This window comes from Vipera berus (assembly GCF_964194415.1).
Source record: "Vipera berus genome assembly, chromosome: 6".
Classification (NCBI taxonomy): Eukaryota; Metazoa; Chordata; class Lepidosauria; order Squamata; family Viperidae; genus Vipera; species Vipera berus.
The window spans coordinates 10,287,182-10,304,922 of record NC_138208.1 but is presented as its reverse complement, the minus strand read 5'-3'; the positions used below and the strand labels follow the sequence as shown (position 1 = coordinate 10,304,922).

Below are 17,741 nucleotides of genomic sequence, written 5' to 3'. Positions count from 1 at the left end.
AATATTCACAGGGGGGAATCCCTGTGAATATTCAGTGCATGACAGAAAATTATGACATTGTTTTGAGAGAAATTAATCCGTTTTATTAAAATAACTTGCGGACAATATGCTAGCTTTTTTTTGCAATGAGAGCTAACGAATGTTTATATTTATTATTTATTTAGCCTATGGCTAAATTATTATAACTTGTACTTTATTGGATTCCCTGCCATTCTGGCATGCATCTATATATATTAAAATATAAATAAATGGTAAAGGTTCCCCCGCACATGTGTGCTAGTCGTTTCTGAATCTAGAGGCCGGTGCTCATCTCTGTTTCAAAGCTGAAGAGCCAGTGCTTGTCCGAGGACATCTCCGTGGTCATGTGGCCGGCATGACTAGATGCCAAAGGCGCACGGAACACTGTTACCTTCCCACCGTAGTGGTCCCTATTTTTCTACTTGCATTTTTACGTGCTTTCGAACTGCTAGGTTGGCAGAAGCTGGGATGAGTAACAGGCGCTCACTCTGTTACACGGCACTCGGGATTCGACCCGCCAAACTGCCGACCTTCTGATCGACAAGCTCAGCGTCGTAACACACACACACACACACACACACACACACACACACACACACACATATATTTCTTGTCTAGAAATAATAGAAACTCTTCATTTCCATTTTGAGGCATTCGTTATCAGTGCTAAACGTCAACATAGTCTAGGCTGTCTGGCCTAGACTGAGGGGTTTTTAATTGGGTTTTAAAGTTTTAATTTTTGGGTTTAAATTTAATTACTTGTTTTAAATTTATTTTAACTTTTGTATTGTATGGTTTTAATTGCCCTGTAAACCGCCCTGAGTCCTACGGGAATAGGGCGGTATAGAAGTCAAAATAATAAATAATAAACCAAGTGGTATTAAACTTTGCTAAGTATTTGCTAATACAGCGTAGTAGCCAAGAAGTGAGGAAACCCAGCACTTAACGAACCATTTTGTGTTTTCAAACCACAAGGTTTAAGAAATCCCCGGTGAGCTGTTTTCCCCCCGTATTTACGGACAAAAGGGGAACTTGGTTCTTTGCCAACAGACTTATCTAGCTAGCTCCACCCTGTCTTTGGACTTCTATATCCAGAACAGGATGCACTTGACTAATTCTTCATCTCTGTTTAGTCATACTTTTCACTAGACTTTGGAAGGTGGCATTCTGATTGCCAGGCTACTTCCAAGCGCGAGGGAGGGCTGCATCTGGATCATCCATTTATCTCAAGAGAGAAACCAGCCACTTCTAACTCTGAAGGCCTCTTCCTCAGGACCTTGGAAAAGCACCCAGGTTTGTAGCATCCTAGATCTCTTGGTTGCAGGAGCAAACCCAAGTTTTAAGACCTAGGCCAGGGATAGGCAACCTTGGCTCTTTTATGACTCGTGGACTTCAACTCCCAGAATTCCTGAGCCAGCATGGCTAAGTATGGAAACCTCTCCCTTTCCCCTCAGCATGGCTGGCTCAGGAATTCTGGGAGTTGAAGTCCACGAGTCATAAAAGAGCCAAGGTTGCCTATCCTGAGCTAGGCAATGATCCCTGGATTCTCTTGTTGTTGTTGTTTTATAATAAAAATGGAGGTGTTTCAGGCTGTTATGATTACAGGTCGACTTACGATCATAGCTGAAGCCAAAATTTCTTAAGTGAGTTTTGCCTCATCTTAGGACTTTGGTTGCCACATTTGTTAAGTGAATTACTGCAATTAAGTTAGTAACCTGGTTGTTTAAGTGTATCTGGCTTCCCCCATTGACTTTGCTTGTCAGAAAGTTGCAAAAGGGGATCACTTGGCCCTGGGACGCTGCAGCCGTCATAAATACGAGTCAGTTGCCAAGCGTCTGAAGTTTGATCACGTGGGGATGCTGCAATTGCCGTATGTGTGAAAAATGGTCATGAGTCACTTTTTTCAGTGCCGTCGTAACTTCGAACTGTTGTAAATCGAGGACTGCTGTGTATATTGCACAAAGATTTATAAACATGTTTACTTGGTTTGATCTTACATTTTGGAAACAGGATGGTGCTAGGAAAAAAAAACCAAGATGATGTGGTTATTACGTTTAAAGGAAAGAACATCAGTGCTTGCTTTTTGCAAGTATGCTAGAGAAACAATTTTTAGTGGGGAAATGTGTCTGCTCTTCTGAACGTTTGAGTTTCAAGACTATAAGGAAGCTTACAGGTCATGCTGTTTCGTATTTATTTCCGTTTGAATTTTCCCTTCCCTGTACTTCTTCTAGCTACTAAGTCCCATCAGGGTTTGGACACAATAATTTAATCTGAAATGCTCACCAGAGGTTTAGGCTTCTTATCTAGTTCCTCTTGGCTGATTTTACTTAAGCAAACAGGCCAAACCCTTCTGCTTTTGTATTCATAATATATATTTTGAACTCCACTATTAATGAGCTCACCATGGCTGCCAGCCTTGGGGGCAAAATGTACCTTGTTTCCTTTGATTTGGAATTTTGGGAAGGAAACTGCGGGCAGATTTTTAAAGAGGAGCCTGCTATTTTCCAAACGATAGGAGCAAATTCAGTAAAAACAAAAAAACAAAAAACCACAGTACATTTAATGACTTATTTTCAATTTTAAGAAAATAAACCGTGACTTATAATAACTAATATTACATGATAAAAATGTAAGGCAGGCTATTTTTCAGGCTGGGATTTAAAAAGTAAATCAAGTGTTGTGTTGGAATATAAAAGTCTTGTCCATCCTGGCATCTTCCAGATGTGCTGGATTTCCACTTCAAGAGTCCCCAGCTGTGCTGAGAAAGTCGTAGATAGAATACTAAAAATTGTATTTGATCATTTCGATTTCTCCCTTCCCATGGTAACTTTAGATTTGCAGATGTTTTAGTGTTATTTTCCAACCATTGTATTATTGACCTAAACCATTCTGACCAATCTTAGTAAATGATAACAGAATAACAGAGTTGAAAGAGACCTTAGAGGTCTACTAGTCCAACCCCCTGCTCAGGCAGGGGATCCTATTCCATTCAAGATTGTCCAGTCTCTTTTTGAATGCCTGCAGTGATGGAGCACCCATAATTTTTGAAGGCAAGCTGTTCCAGTGCTTCTTTTAAATCGCTATCAGCAGTGCTTTTTTTGTAAAAGAAAAAGGTGCCAGAACTCACACATGTCATACAACCCACCTTGCCTACCCTACAAGGTTCCATCCAAAAAAGGTGCCGGAACTCCGTTCTGAGCGTTCTATGAGAAAAAAAGCCCTGGGTATCAGTAATTGCATGCCAGGGGTATCCAACTTTGGCAAATTAAAAACCTGTAGACTTCAACTCCCAGAATTCCTTAGCCAGCATTGCAATTTGGAGACTAAGTGATGGAGCAGATTCCCAAAGGAAAGGGTCAAATAACAGAGCTACCTTCAATTTGGGCAATGGAGAAGATAAATTGCACCATGGAGAAGCTTATGAAACATGGAATCAGTCTGTTTGCCCTTCTAACCCTCTGCCAGATGTTAACAGAATAACAGTTAGAAGGGACCTTGAAGGTCTTCTAGTCCAATCCCCTGCTCAGGCAGGAAACCCTATATCGGAGGTCCCCAATCTTTTGGGCACCAGGGACTGGTTCCGTGGAGAGAGGTTTTTCCACAGATCGGAGAGTGCATGGTTTTGTGTGTTGCCTGCATCCCGCAGATGGGGGCTTTGCTTGTTTGTGTGGACCGGTAGTGGTCCACAGACCGGGGGTTGGGGACCACTGCCCTATATCATCTCAGACAAATGGTTGTCCAATCTCTTCTTTAAAACTTCCAGTGTTGAAGCATTCACAACTTCTGGAGGCAGGCAGTTCCACTGGTTAATTGTTCTTACTAGGAGGAAATTTCTCCTTAGTTCTAGGTTGCTTCTCCTTGATTATTTTCCATTCGTTGTTTCATATCCTGCTTTCAGGTGCTTTGGAGAATAGGTTGACTCCCTCTTCTTTGTGGCAACCCCTGTGTTGTGATTCAGGGTCAGCCTGTGGGTTCGGCAGTTGGGTCGGACGACTCAGAGGAGGAGGATGGGGGTGTTGAAGAGCTTGCTGATGATGGCCTTGAGGCTCCACAGAGCCCTCAGCCGGGCCCCTCCCACTTGGTCACGACAGAGACCCAGCTGTGTGAGCCTGACAGTGTGGATGAAGATGACCCACAGCTGGCCCTGTTCAAGGACGCCCGACGCAGGAGGCAGTCAATCAGGAGTAAACAGAGGAAGGCAATGGGGCACCTCGGAAGGAGGCAGAGAGAGGCCACGCCCTGAACTGTATTTAAGGGGAATGTGTGGGAGGGCTGGTTTGCTGAAGGCAACCGCTTGGATAGTTCCTGTTTCATAGCTCCTGTTTCATGGTTGGTGTCTTGTCTTGCTCTGTTTTATGTTAATAAATTTGGCAGGCTTTATTCCAGCCTCTTGCCGTTTGTAAAGGGGTTGTCCCTGCTTTTGCTGCAGGGCTGGTAGCAGGCTGGTACAGAACACCCTGAGATATTGGAACACTGCTACCATGTCACCCCTAATCCTTCTTTTCATTAAACTAGACATGCCCATTTCCTGCAACCGTTCTTCATTTTGGCCTCCAGTCCCCTAATTATCTTTGTTGCTCTTCTCTGTACTCTTTCTAGAGTCTCAACATCTTTTTTACATCGTGGTGACCGAAACTGGATGCAGTATTTCAAGCGTGGTCTTAATCAAGCTGTTATAATGTGGTATTAACATTTCACGTGATCTTGATTCTATCCCTCTGTTCAGGCAGCCTAGCACTGTGTTGGCTTTTTTGGCAGCTGCAGTACACGGCTGGCTCATATTTAAGTGTTTGTGGTTGAGGTTTGGGCATCAACCACAATGTTGCAGAGATTCAGCGTCCCTTTCATCAAAATCCATACAAAATTATAGTCCTGCTTTGGTTTTTCTTTTCCTTGGTGACAGCAGTTCTCCTCCACTGGGTGACAGTATTGTGATTAAAACGTCCTTATGACTGGGAGAAGGGAAGCTGAAAAGAACATTGAACATAGCCGCTTTATTATCATAATTGTTCTCGTAATTGGATTTGGTGTTAATGTTACTTGCTACAGTTTTAAAACTTTCTGGAATGGTCCCCTAGCTAAATTTCTGCAATTTCCAGTCTTTGAAATGCTGAAATCATCTGTCACCCACAGATAATTTGGACTCTGTTTGTCATAGATTAAATTTCCAGTGGCATATTAATGAACTTCTATTATTATTATTATTATTGAGCAGCATTCATGTAAATTATCTTGTCAATTTCCTAAATTATACTAATTTGAGGTTGTGTGTTTCTCATTTTCTGCCTGGTGCCTTCTGTCCTTAATGTTTGCTGTAGGCTATTTTGTTTGGGGTATATTTTAGAATTTTATCTATAGCCCAACCTGGTGATTTTCAGAGATACCAAAATTATTCATTTACCATGGGAGATTATGGGATTCTAACATTCTGGGAAGGAATTCTGGTTTATGCTTTCAATGCAACTGGTATGATATGTCGTTTAATTCTGATTCTTGGGGCCAAAAGATTTTCAAGCTTTTATGAGCTTTAAATCTCATAAAAGCAGAACCGTTTATTTGGAGATGAATATTAGCTTAATTTTAAGCTGCTGTGGGGACCAGTTAAAACCATCAACATTTGGGATTGCTTCTCCCTACGATGGATAATTTGGCAAATGTTATAAAACATTTTATGTCATAAACATGATCATCAAGCATTTTATGATATACTACAAAATATCAAAAAACATTTCCTGTGCTGATGTTCGGCTGTGCCATAGAGTTCAATGTGGGCTGTTTTCAAGGCAGATACTTCTCTGTATATCCTCCCTGAATTTTTTAAATTTTTTTCCGAGTACTTTAGAACAGGGGTCCCCAACCTGTGGGCCACGGCCCGTTGCCAGTCTGCTGCCTTTTGACCACCAGGCTGTGGGAATGGCTGGTGAGTGCATGCACACATGTGTGCACCGTCCCACTTGCTAGTGGCCCCTTGTGCATGTGCGAGGTACTAGCACTGCCCCAGCATCATGCGGGTGCTAGCGGACTGTTTGTGCTCATGTGTGGGTGCTAGCGGCCCACTTGTGCACACACACGGCCACTGCCACAGCCGTTGGTGAACGTGGCGCCACCGCCGCTGCGTATTTATTTATTTATTTATTGATGGGATTTATATCCCGCCCTATCTCCTGAAGGACTCAGGGCGGCTCACAATAAAACATATAATAAGTGCATAAATCAAGATAAATGAAATTGAGAACATCAGTGCAATAAAAAATTAGAGAATTTAAAAATGAATTAAAAATACTAAATATAAATTAATTAAGATGCCTGTCAGTCTAGGTCAGCTTGGTGGAACAGGTGTGTTTTGAGGCCGCGGCGAAAGGATTGGAGGTTTTGGGCTATCCGAAGCTCAGGGGGGAGCTGATTCCATAGGGTTGGTGCTCCCACAGAGAAGGCCCTCCCCCTGGGGGTCGCCAGCCGACATTGCCTAGCTGACGGTACCCTGAGGAGGCCTTCTCTGTGTGAGCGTACTGGACGATGGGAATTTGTTCCCGGCAGCAGATGGTCCTGCAAGTATCCCGGACCTAAGCCATGTAGGGCTTTAAAGGTAAGTACCAGCACCTTAAATCTCACCCGGAGGGCAACTGGTAGCCAATGCAGCTCCCGCAGGAGGGGTGTAATATGGGAGTATCGGGAAGCTCCCATCACAACCCGCGCAGCTGCATTCTGCACCAGCTGAAGCCTCCGGGTGGTCTTTAAGGGCAGCCCCATGTAGAGAGCATTACAGTAATCAATACGGGAGGTAACGAGTGCGTGGGTGACTGTACGTAGGGCATCTCGGTCCAAAAAGGGGCGTAATTGGTATATAAGACGAATCTGGGCAAATGCCCCCCTAGCCACGGTTCCAATGTGATCTTCAAAACTGAGTCGTGAATCTAGGAGGACGCCCAGATTGCGTGCTTTATCAATGGGAGGTAACATCTCTCCTCCTATAGTCAGAGATGGAACCTCTTGGACTAAACGAGATGACGGTATGTACAGCCACTCAGTCTTGGCCGGGTTGAGTCGAAGCCTGTTTTCTCCCATCCAAATCTGTACCGCTTCCAGACAACGGGACATCACATCGAGGGCATCACTGGGTTGGTTCGGGGTGGAGATGAATAGCTGGGTATCATCAGCATATTGATGATATTTCACCCCGAAGCTACGGATGATCTCTCCCAGCGGCTTCATATAGATGTTGAACAGGAGGGGCGAGAGAACCGAACCCTGAGGCACTCCACAATTAAGAGGCCTAGGGCTTGACCTCTGCCCTCCTGCCAACACCGTCTGCGAACGGTCCGAGAGGTAGGAGGAGAACCAACGCAGAACGGTGCCTCCCACTCCCAGCCCCTCAAGACGACGCAGTAAGATACCATGGTCGATGGTATCAAAAGCCGCTGATAGATCTAATAGGACCAGGACAGAAGAATAACCTCTATCTCGGGCCCGCCAGAGATCATTCACCAGCGCGACCAATGCCGTCTCCGTGCTGTGCCCCGGTCTGAAACCCGATTGGTACGGATCTAGATATTCAGCTTCCTCCAGGTTCAAAGGGAGCTGTCGTGCCACCACGCTCTCAACGACCTTCGCAAGGAAGCGAAGGTTGGAGACAGGACGGAAGTTGTTTAAAACAGCTGGGTCCAGTGCCGGTTTCTTGAGGAGGGGCCTTACCACCGCCTCTTTCAAGGCAGCAGGGAAGTACCCTTCACTCAGTGAGGCATTGATAACTGCTAGGAGCCAGCCTCGTGTAACCTCCCGAGAAGCATAGACTAGCCAGGAGGGACACGGGTCCAACAAACATGTGGCGGCACTTAGTTTCCCCATGATCTTGTCCACTATGTGCACGGCCTGCTTGTGCATGTGTGCATGTGCTAGCGCCACTGCCGTGCATGCGGCCATTTGCACATGTGTGCCCACGCGCCGCCAGTTCCCTACTCTCTTCTTTCGCTCAGGTTGGGGAGCTCTGCTTTAGAAGCTCTATGATTGTTGAAAGCATTGAGGAATCTGGTAAGGAAAGACAGCTAGTCCTTGACTTACAACTGTTTGTTTAGTGACTATTTGAAGTTACGACGGCACTGAAAAAAGTTATTTATGACCATTTTTCACACTTAACGACCGTTGCAGCCACCCTCGTGGTCAGGTGATCAGAATTCATACGCCTGGCAATTGATTCATATGTATGATGCTTGCAGTGTCCCGGGATCATGCCACCTCCTTTTGTGACCTCCTTCCCCTCAGTGGGGAAGTCACTTTCACTTAACAACTGCAGTGATTCACTTAACAACTGTGGCAAGAAAGGTCGTAAAATGGGGCATGATTCTTAACAACTGTCTTTGGAATTTTCAGCTCAGTCGTGGTCGTAAGTCGAGGACTACCTGTATCTCTGAAAGGATGGTCCAAGGGCTGGAAAGTTGTCCAGCTATTACAATTTTTTTTCCAGCCCACATCAGAACATGCGAAAGATCTCGCGCATCTTATAAGCTCTCCATGCAAGAGACCCAATTTTTGACGTGATGATGCAATTCCATAAATGATGTCATTTCTTTCACTATAAAAAGGTAAAGGTTCCCCCGCACATGCATGCTAGTCGTTTCCGACTCTAGGGGCCGGTGCTCATCTCCGTTTCAAAGACGAAGAGCCAGCGCTTGTCCGAGGACGTCTCCATGGTCATGTGGCCGGCATGACTAGACGCCAAAGACGCCCGGAACGCTCTTACCTTCCAACCGTAGTGCTCCCTATTTTTCTACTTGCATTTTTTACGTGCTTTCAAACTGCTAGGTTGGTAGAAGCTGGGACGAGTAACAGGCGCTCACTCTGTTACGTGGCACTTGGGATTCGACCCGCCAAACTGCCAACCTTCTGATTGACAAGCTCAGCATCCTAACCCACTGAGCCACCGCGTCCCTCTTTCGCTATAGGTGATTTAAATATGCACAAATAAAATGGCACCCTTTCCATTCAATGTGCTGTTTGAATGATGTGGGCACCATGCGGTTGATGTAAACTGGCACAACAATATCATATTAAATGAACAGCTGTGAATAAGAACAAGCACCTCCTTTCCTGACTAGCCTGTTAAAATAGGTTTTTATCATTAACAGCTCCGTTTATCAGGAAAGGTAATGACCTGTTCCTTAATTCTAACAGGAGTGTTTGGCTTATGCGGTTTGCCACAGTTTGATTAAGAAGGCATTCTGAGTTATTCCTTGGGTTTTATGAGTTGGACATAGCTTGCTAGACTTGTTTATGCTCGCCTTGGTCTTCCTCAACGATGTGGTGAGAATTCTTTAAGCTTTTGCACAGATGTTACACCAGGTGGCAGCATCAAACTTACTTTGACTATTTCAAAGATTTATTTTTTAAAAAGTATAGTTGGATGTAGTTTTTACATGGGCAACTGCTTTAAAATCCTGCCTAACTGAAAGCTTTTTTTTAAAGAAAAAAATCCCCCAAAACACAGTGACAAAATATTGTGTTCCTGAAATCATCACAAACCAAGTAAAGTATTTACTTTATTTGTGCTGAGACTTTAAATTTTAAACATTTAGGCTCCCCCCCCCTGAATTTAGGATGAACTAAACTCATGAGTAGACAACCTCTGTAATGCCTTGACTATCCTTTTGCTTATCTTAATGAGTCTTAAGTATGTGGCGGTCAAGCTTAGACTCCATAGTTCAACTGGTTCCTAAATTAATCCATTTTCTGGGATCAAAATTCATTGACTCATAAACAAACTGAGAGGCCCCGATAGCCTTGCCTGCTGTAGTCACATCAAAGCTGATTTTAACCAAAGTTGGGAGAGCGTATTGATGCGTATCTGGCATGCTTTGATATCTCAGTGAGGTCAATAACAACCCGTGTTTTCCTCAAAGCTAAGGGCGTCTTTTCCTAATTTCACAAAGACAGATCCTTTTGTTCAAAGCTCGCTCCCAGGATCACTGAATTAGCTGAATTGTTTAGCTCTAGCTTGATTGTTTGGCCACACCGCACATTTCCTGTATTTATTTATTTATTCACTCTTTGTTCTAATGAATGAATGAACGAATGAAGCTGTCACAAAATTCCCCGTGGGGATCTGTGAAACAAAGCCACCACTCCATTCTTAAAAACGGGGGAAAAGACTATTAAAATCAACTGATGGTACGGAATTTAAAAAATATTGAAGGGAAGAATGTAACCGATGTTTCACCCATGCAAAAAGAATTAGCCATTTGCTGTGTGATGAGACGGGGAGGGAGTCACAACCCGGGGCTGTTATAGAAATGGTTTGGTTTCACATTCCTCCATTTCTTTGACAGTAAGACATTAGGATATTAATGGGTAGCCCTTGACTTAAAGTCATCCATTTAGCGACCAAAGTTAATGGCACTAAGGTTACCACTGGATTCACCGCAATGTTTTCATGGCTAGATGATCAAAATTCAGGTGCTTGGCTATTGGCGTGTTTACGATGGCTGCAGCGTTCAGAGGTCATGTAACCACCATTTTGCAGTCTTCCAACAATGAGGGAAGCTGGATTCGCTTCATAACGGCACGATTCGCTTAACAACTGTGGCAAAAATGTCATAAAGTCAGGCACAACTGTTTAACAACTGCCTTGCTTAGCCCCAAATATGTTGGTCCCAATTCTGGTTATAATTCTGTTATAGGCCGAGGACTACCTGAGGCACACTTGGTATCAAAGCCAAAGGATCTTTGGAAAACCTTGGCGGTGTGTTTTGAAGGTCTCCACCACCCGTCAGGGCGCCAGGCAAGATGTCGGCAGAAAACCTTGGCACAATTTAAGCAGGATTTGAGCATAACTAAATACAAATCTTTACTGCCAATTAGAAAAAGGCCACTAAAACCTTTGATTGCCCTCTGCCAATGGGAAGGTGCACGTCTCTCTCTCTCTGCAGTCAAATTCCGGCAGTTCTTTTACTCGTCCGTTCCACGGTTTAAAAGTTTTTTTTCCCCCTCTGTTCTTCTCAGCCTTGATGCTGATATGTAGTTGGTGGTTGATGTAACTGTTCTGTCAGTCCTGAGAATTTCTGGCTACTGACTGACTGAGCCACCAGCAGTTTGGTGCTCTCTCTGAACTGGGTGGTTTTCGTGCAGACGTTTCATGACCCAACTAGGTAGCATCATCAGTGCTAGAAGGGAGTGGGAGAAGGAGGAGGACTGTGGGGTCCTTGGTCCTCCCTAAGCTTGGTACAGAGAGAAGGAAAGAGAGAGAGAGAGAGAGAAGGGGGGGGCAATCTAGCAGCAATGTTGAGCAGCTGCAGATTCAGCTAACATTCAGATAAAATCTTTGCCTGTGCACCATTGTCTAAGTGCCCACCTTTAAAGGAGGAGAATTTTAAAAATATTTGTAAATTAGGCTCTTGTTACTACACTGCTTTGCCTAGGGCGGGGGTAGGCAACCTTGGCTCTTTTATGACTCGTGGACTTCAACTCCCAGAATTCCTGAGCCAGCCACGCTGAGGGGAAAAGGAGAGGTTTCCAAGCTGAGCCATGCTGGCTCAGGAATTTTGGGAGTTGAAGTCCACCAGTCATAAAAGAGCCAAGGTTGCCTACCCCTGGCCTAGGCCTAGGCCGCTTTATGACTCGTGGACTTCAAGTCCCAGAATTCCTGAGCCAGCCACGCTGAGGGGAAAGGGAGAGGTTTCCAAGCTGAGCCATGCTGGCTCGGGAATTCTGGGAATTGAAGTCCACGAGTCACAAAAGAGCCAAGGTTGCCTACCCCTTGCTTAGGGTATTGTCCTTCAGGCTTTAATAAACCAATAAGATCTTCAAGCTACTTTTCATGGGGGGGAAATGTATTTCCAATGAAGGGATTTTATTATGCTTAAGGTTGATGTTAGTAATATTGATATTAGTAGTGATACTTTGTAATCGTCTTTGTTTATGTGTAAGCAGCTTTGTAGGTGCTTTATGTTGGGAAATTAGTTATATAAAAGCAAATGTTTCATGCTTTAAGTACAGGTGATTGCTTACATGAAAAGAGCATGGTAAGGGGAGGGGAAAAGGAGTTATGGTGGAGCCTGGGTTGTTGTGTGTGAGTCATCATATAGGAATTATTTTTCTGTACCTTTTGGTTCCTAGTACCAAGACCGGATCTCTTTGTTCTGGAAAGGTATAAAAGGTAGAAGACATCTTTCCTGGTTGTTGCCTTCATCTCTCTACCAGCCACGAAGAGAGATGTGGCCACCCATCTCTATTTTGATCAAAATAAAAGTTGTTTGCTTGCTGAAACCTCGGCTCAGGAATTTCTTTTGGCTCTTTTAAATTCCTGAGTAATGCTGGGGAACTTGTGAGGCTAAGTGTAAAACCTTACACCAACATAATAATCACACTGGAGCGACAGTTGTCTTCATGTTCCCTAAACGGCTATAGATGAAATCTCTTCTTGGTTTATATATGTGTTGTGATTCAGCGTCAGCCTGTGGTACCGGCAGCTGAGTCTGGTGATTCTGAAGAGGAGGAGGGGCTTGGAGAGCCTTTGGTGTCAGAGGGCTCTGATGCACTGCAGGACTCAGCCTGGCCCCTCCCGTCATGTTCCTCATCAGACTCAGCCCTGTGAGCATGAGGTATTGGACGTAGATGATTCACAGCTGGATCTATTCAGGGACGCTAGGAGCAGGAGGCATTCCAGCAGAGTAGAACAGAGAAAGGCAATGAGGCAGCTCGGTGAGAGGAGAAGAAGGCAATGAGCTGGTTGCTGAAGGCAACCTTTTGAAGATCTTCTGCTAGAGTCCTGGTCTGTTATTCCTATTTAACTCTTGTTTGAACTTTTGATTTCTTTGCAAATAAATTTGGTTGGGTTTTTTCCAGCCTGTTGACTATAAAAAGGGGTTGTCCCTGACATTCAAACAGGGCCGGTCGTAGGCTGGAACAGAACAATATGCTTAGGATCCTTTGCTAGAAGAGTACATTGTTCTGAGCGCTTTCTTTTCCAACACTGAATTATCTGCAAAACGAAGTGTTTCTCAAACAGGAAGCAGAAGCAAATTTTAAGCAGATTTTACATCAGCATACATTTGAATGCTTAGTTCCTCTGTTAGGCTGCCTCTCTACCTGTGGCTTGGCAGACACGTAACTCTCTCTCTCTGTGACGTTTTGATTGGGTGAAGAAATTGAGAGGCAGAAAAAGAGGGGACGATGGGACCTGCTTGATAGGCCTCAGAAATGGGCGGGAAAGCCTTGCGTGCGCTGCCTTCAGACCTCCCGTAGCGACATTACCAAAAAAGCGGCATATGAAAAGGATTAAAAGCTATGTATTTCCTATGGTTATTGATTGAAAATGGCAGCTTGACGGGATGCTTCCCTTCAGAGATGCCGCTGTCAAGTTCTTTGCTAACGAGGCCCCTGGGAGTCTTTCGTAAGTCGCGTTTTCCTCGGTGTTGATTCTGTGCAGAAAATTTGAGAGGCGGATTCCGAATGGGCTTGCACAATTGCTATTGATTCCCTCACTGCTCTCCTTCTGTGAAAACTCCCCCCCCCCAAAAAACCCCCACAACAATTATTGATGCTTCATTGTAGTGCTTTACAATGTATGAGAAACAATCTAAAGAAGAGGATATTTGGAGCTCAGGGTTGGACTTGAGGGGTCCTTGGTGCTCTTTGAGCTTGGTGGTTTTCTTGAGCTTGGTGGTTTTCTTGCAGACTTTTCATGACCTAACTAGGGAACATCATCAGTGCTAGAAGGGGGGGAGGAGGAGGGGGAGGCAGAGGAGGAGGACTGTGGGGTCCTTGGTGCTCTCTGAGCTTGGTTGTTTTCTTGCAGACGTTTCATGACCTAACTAGGGAACATTATCAGTGCTAGAAGGGGGGGAGGAGGAGGGGGAGGCAGAGGAGGAGGACTGTGGGGTCCTTGGTGCTCTCTGAGCTTGGTTGTTTTCTTGCAGACGTTTCATGACCTAACTAGGGAACATTATCAGTGCTAGAAGGGTGTGTATGTGGTGGTGGTGATGGTGATGGTGGAGGACTGTGGGGTCCTTGGTGCTCTCTGAGCTTGGTGGGTTTCTTGCAGACATTTCATGACCCAACTAGGTAACATCATCAGTGTTAGAAGGGAGTTGGGTTTGTGGAGAGGAGGAGGAGGAGAACTGTGGGGTCCTTGGTGCTCTCTGAGCTTGGTGGGTTTCTTGCAGACATTTCATGACCCAACCAGGCAACGTCATCAGTGTTAGAAGGGAGTTGGGTTTGTGGAGAGGAGGAGGAGGAGGATGACGACTGTGGGATTCTTGGTGCTTTCTGAGCTCTGCTGTTTTTTTGCAGACATTTCATTACCCAAACTAGGCAATATCATCACTGCTAGAGGGGAAGAGAGGTTTGATGCCTTCAAAGTATTAGCACTGAAGTTGTTGCCTACTTGGGTGAAATATCTGCAAGAAAATCACCAAGCTCAGAGAGCACCAAGGACCCCAAAAAGAATCTATGAAAAGAACTTTGTATGCGTTCTTTCAGGGTGAAAGATACGCTCATAGAGTGAAGGGATTAAGAAGCCGTCTGATGTCATTTTTGCTAAAGCTTCTATGCGCGCGAAGTCAATCCTTCTGCCCTTTCCCTAACCTCAGCTCCTCTCTCGCCGTTTATCCAAGTCAAGTGTGAGTCTGTCTAAAACCAAAGCTATAAATAAGATGCTCTTCAAATTCCTAAAGAAAAGATTTGATCAAAAGGAGTTGTAAGAGAGCTGTTAGTCTTCCTTTCAAAATGAATCTATGTTCCACAGGGCTAAATAATAAAAAAGAGTTTGTACTGGAGATGGTAAACAGTTTCAGAAAATATATACCGGGTCTTATGAGATATTGGATTCCTACTGGTGATGAATAGCTTATGCAATAGACATTGAAAAACGGGGGTTCTGCATCTGGGTGTATAAATATACGAAAGAAGAGCCAGCATCTTGCACCAAAAAAGCTTAGCTGCCTTTTTTCTCCAGACTTATGATTGGAGACCTCTCTCATTATAGGACCATGGTGGCGAACTTATGGCACGCGTGCCACAGGTGGCACGCAGAGCCCTCTCTGTGGGCACGCGCGCTGTCACCCCAGTCCTAGGCCTTCAGCTGGCTTTTATAAAACCTTTGCGTTTTAGGCCTCCGGTGCTGTATGCAAAAAAAAAAAGGTTCAAACAATCAATTTCAACTTCTCGCGAAAAAAAAATAATCTCGCTGTTGTGTATTTACTTAGTGTTATTGTTATGTATTCACACATTGAGTTAAATAGAAGTTAACAGGGCTGAGGTAAAAACGCGGCAGCTTTTGACAGCTGTCAAAAGCTGCCGGGCGGAACTGCGCAAGCGCCAGCGATTGACAGCTCAACACACGCTACCGATGACAGCTCCGAGCTGTCAAATCCGGACGGCCCCGATTGGCGGAGACTAACGGTGCGGGAACGGACTCACCCCTGATTGGTCAAACTGCCGGCAGCTGTCAGTAAAAATAGATGTCTTGTTCTCTTGTTTCTTTGCCTGGTTCAGAATAAAAAGTTAAACTGTTAACTTGCTGTCTCGCCTGCTTCTTAGTTAAAGCACTGGCGACGAGGATGGGATGCCTGCTTGCCTAAGCTGAAGTCACTACCTAAGGGGAGAAGAGATTTTTTCCCTTAGCCGAGCTGGTCACTTGCTGAAGTCACTGGAAGCTGAACTTCCATTCAACGCAAGCAGCGGCACCCACAATTACAGACAGCATGACGAACCACGGCCACATTCGAGAATTCGATACTCGCCACCCAGAAGGCTGGGAATCGCATCTGGGCCAGGTAGAAGGGTACCTGGTAGTCAAGAAGATTACGGACGACTGGGCCAAGGCAGCCGCCCTCCTGTGGCTCAGCGGGCCCGCCGTATACGATGCCGCTGTGGGAATCTTCACCCCGGAGCCGATCGCCACCATCTCTTACGCCGACCTTACCGAGGGGCTGAGCAAATACTTCATGCCCATCAAGTCAGAACTCTACTGGAGAGTGAACTTCGCACGGAAACTTCAGCTCCCGGACGAGCCAGCAAACGACTTCATAACCCGGGTCAGACACGCCGCACGGCGGTGCCGGTTCCCGGATTTAGAAGACCGAATCCGGGACCAGATCGTCATAGGGCTCAAAGACGAACGGCTAAGGAAGAAGCTGATCGCCAAGCCTGAAATGACGATGACCGATGTGGCGAGAGAAGTCATCGCGTACGAGGACTGTCACGGAGACAACCGACGTGCACCTGACAGCGGACCCAGAGGGTCCGTGCACCAGGAGGACGGCGGGTTCAGCGGTTCCGAAGATGACGACGGCCCCACAGATATAGATGCGGTACAGCGGCGGTTCGAAAAGCTCAGGCTGCAACGCAACTACAGGGGGGGCCTGCCAACAATCAGAAGGGCGCTAACTTCCAGCCAAACAGAGCAAGGTGTGCCAGCTGCGGCGGGAACCACCCAAGAGCGACGTGCCGGTTCCGCAGTGCCAAATGCCACGGGTGTGGCAAGACAGGTCACCTCAAAGCCGTGTGCCGCAGCTGGAGCCGGGGAAACCTGCATGATCTGGAGGTGACAGCCGAAGGTATGACCCTACACACACTCAGAGCCAGGCACAGTCCCGGAACCCTAGTGCTTAACGTAAGGGGGAGGGCGGAGAAAAATACAGTCCACAGCACTCTTAAGCCCAAAGTCCAAGTGGACGATCGGATCCAGGGAATTCCCTGTGAGATGGAAGTGGACTCTGGGTCCTCCGTCTCACTCATCTCATGGCAAACGTACAGGGACATTTGTAACCGTAGTAGGAAACGGCCCGCCCTTCGACCCACCAAACTCCGCCTAGCTGACTTCCAGAAAACGCCCATTAAACTCCGGGAAAAAGCTTCCGTCCCCGTAGAGTTCAAGAAATTTAAAGGATCCCTCCCTATTCTTGTGACCCAAGAAAACAGAATCAGCCTGCTAGGATTAGACTGGTTTGAGGCACTAGGGATAGCGTTGACAGGTGTCAACGCCACTCAGCTGTCAAACTTGGAATCCGTCTGCCTTCAATTCGTGGACGTCTTTGACAGCTCGCTTGGAAAGTACACGGGACCGCCCGTATCCCTTAAATTAAACCCAAATGTGATGCCTGTCAGAATCAAGGCTAGAAGAGTGCCCTTCGCCTTGAGGGAAAAAATAGAAGCGGAGCTTGACAGATTAACAAACTTAGGGGTCCTCGAACCGGTAGAAGGGGCAGAGTGGGAGACACCCATAGTGACCCCAGTTAAGCCAAACGGCCAAATAAGATTATGTGCCGACTATAAGGCGACCCTCAACCTCGCATTAAATGCACATGCCTACCCGGTTCCGGCTGTCAAAGACATCCTCGCGGCCATTAAGTCAGGCGCCATATTTGCCAAGTTAGATTTGGTGCAGGCGTATTTACAGCTGCCTGTCACCCCTGACACCGCTTTGGCTCAAACAATTGTCACCCACAAGGGAGCATTCAAAATTAACCGCCTTCAATTTGGCATCTCTGCAGCCCCGGGGATCTTCCAGGAAATTATGGAGAAAACACTTAAAGGGATTCCCGGGGTCTGCCCATACTTTGACGACGTCCTAATTGCAGGGGAATCAGAAAATGACCTAGCTGACAAACTAACTAGAGTACTCCTAAGGTTCAGGAAGGCTGGTCTCAAATTAAAAAGAGACAAATGCTCCATCGGGGTGCCTTCAACAGAGTTCTTAGGTTTTAAAATAGACGCTAAGGGAATTCACCCCA

The 17,741-nt window shown here is 45.8% G+C and overlaps 1 protein-coding gene across 3 annotated transcripts in view; it reads left to right on the top strand.

The window, feature by feature from the left end:
• The window catches only part of FAM107B (family with sequence similarity 107 member B), a 60,777-nt gene that overhangs the window by 30,929 nt on the left and 12,107 nt on the right, over positions 1-17,741 (top strand). The window contains exon 1 of one of the 3 annotated variants that reach the window (XM_081331854.1): positions 1,203-1,311. The exons of the other annotated variants lie outside the window; for them this stretch is intronic. The gene's annotated coding sequence lies outside the window, so the exon portion shown is untranslated. Of the gene's footprint in view, positions 1-1,202; positions 1,312-17,741 lie in introns of those variants that run through there. 3 annotated transcript variants of the gene reach the window in all.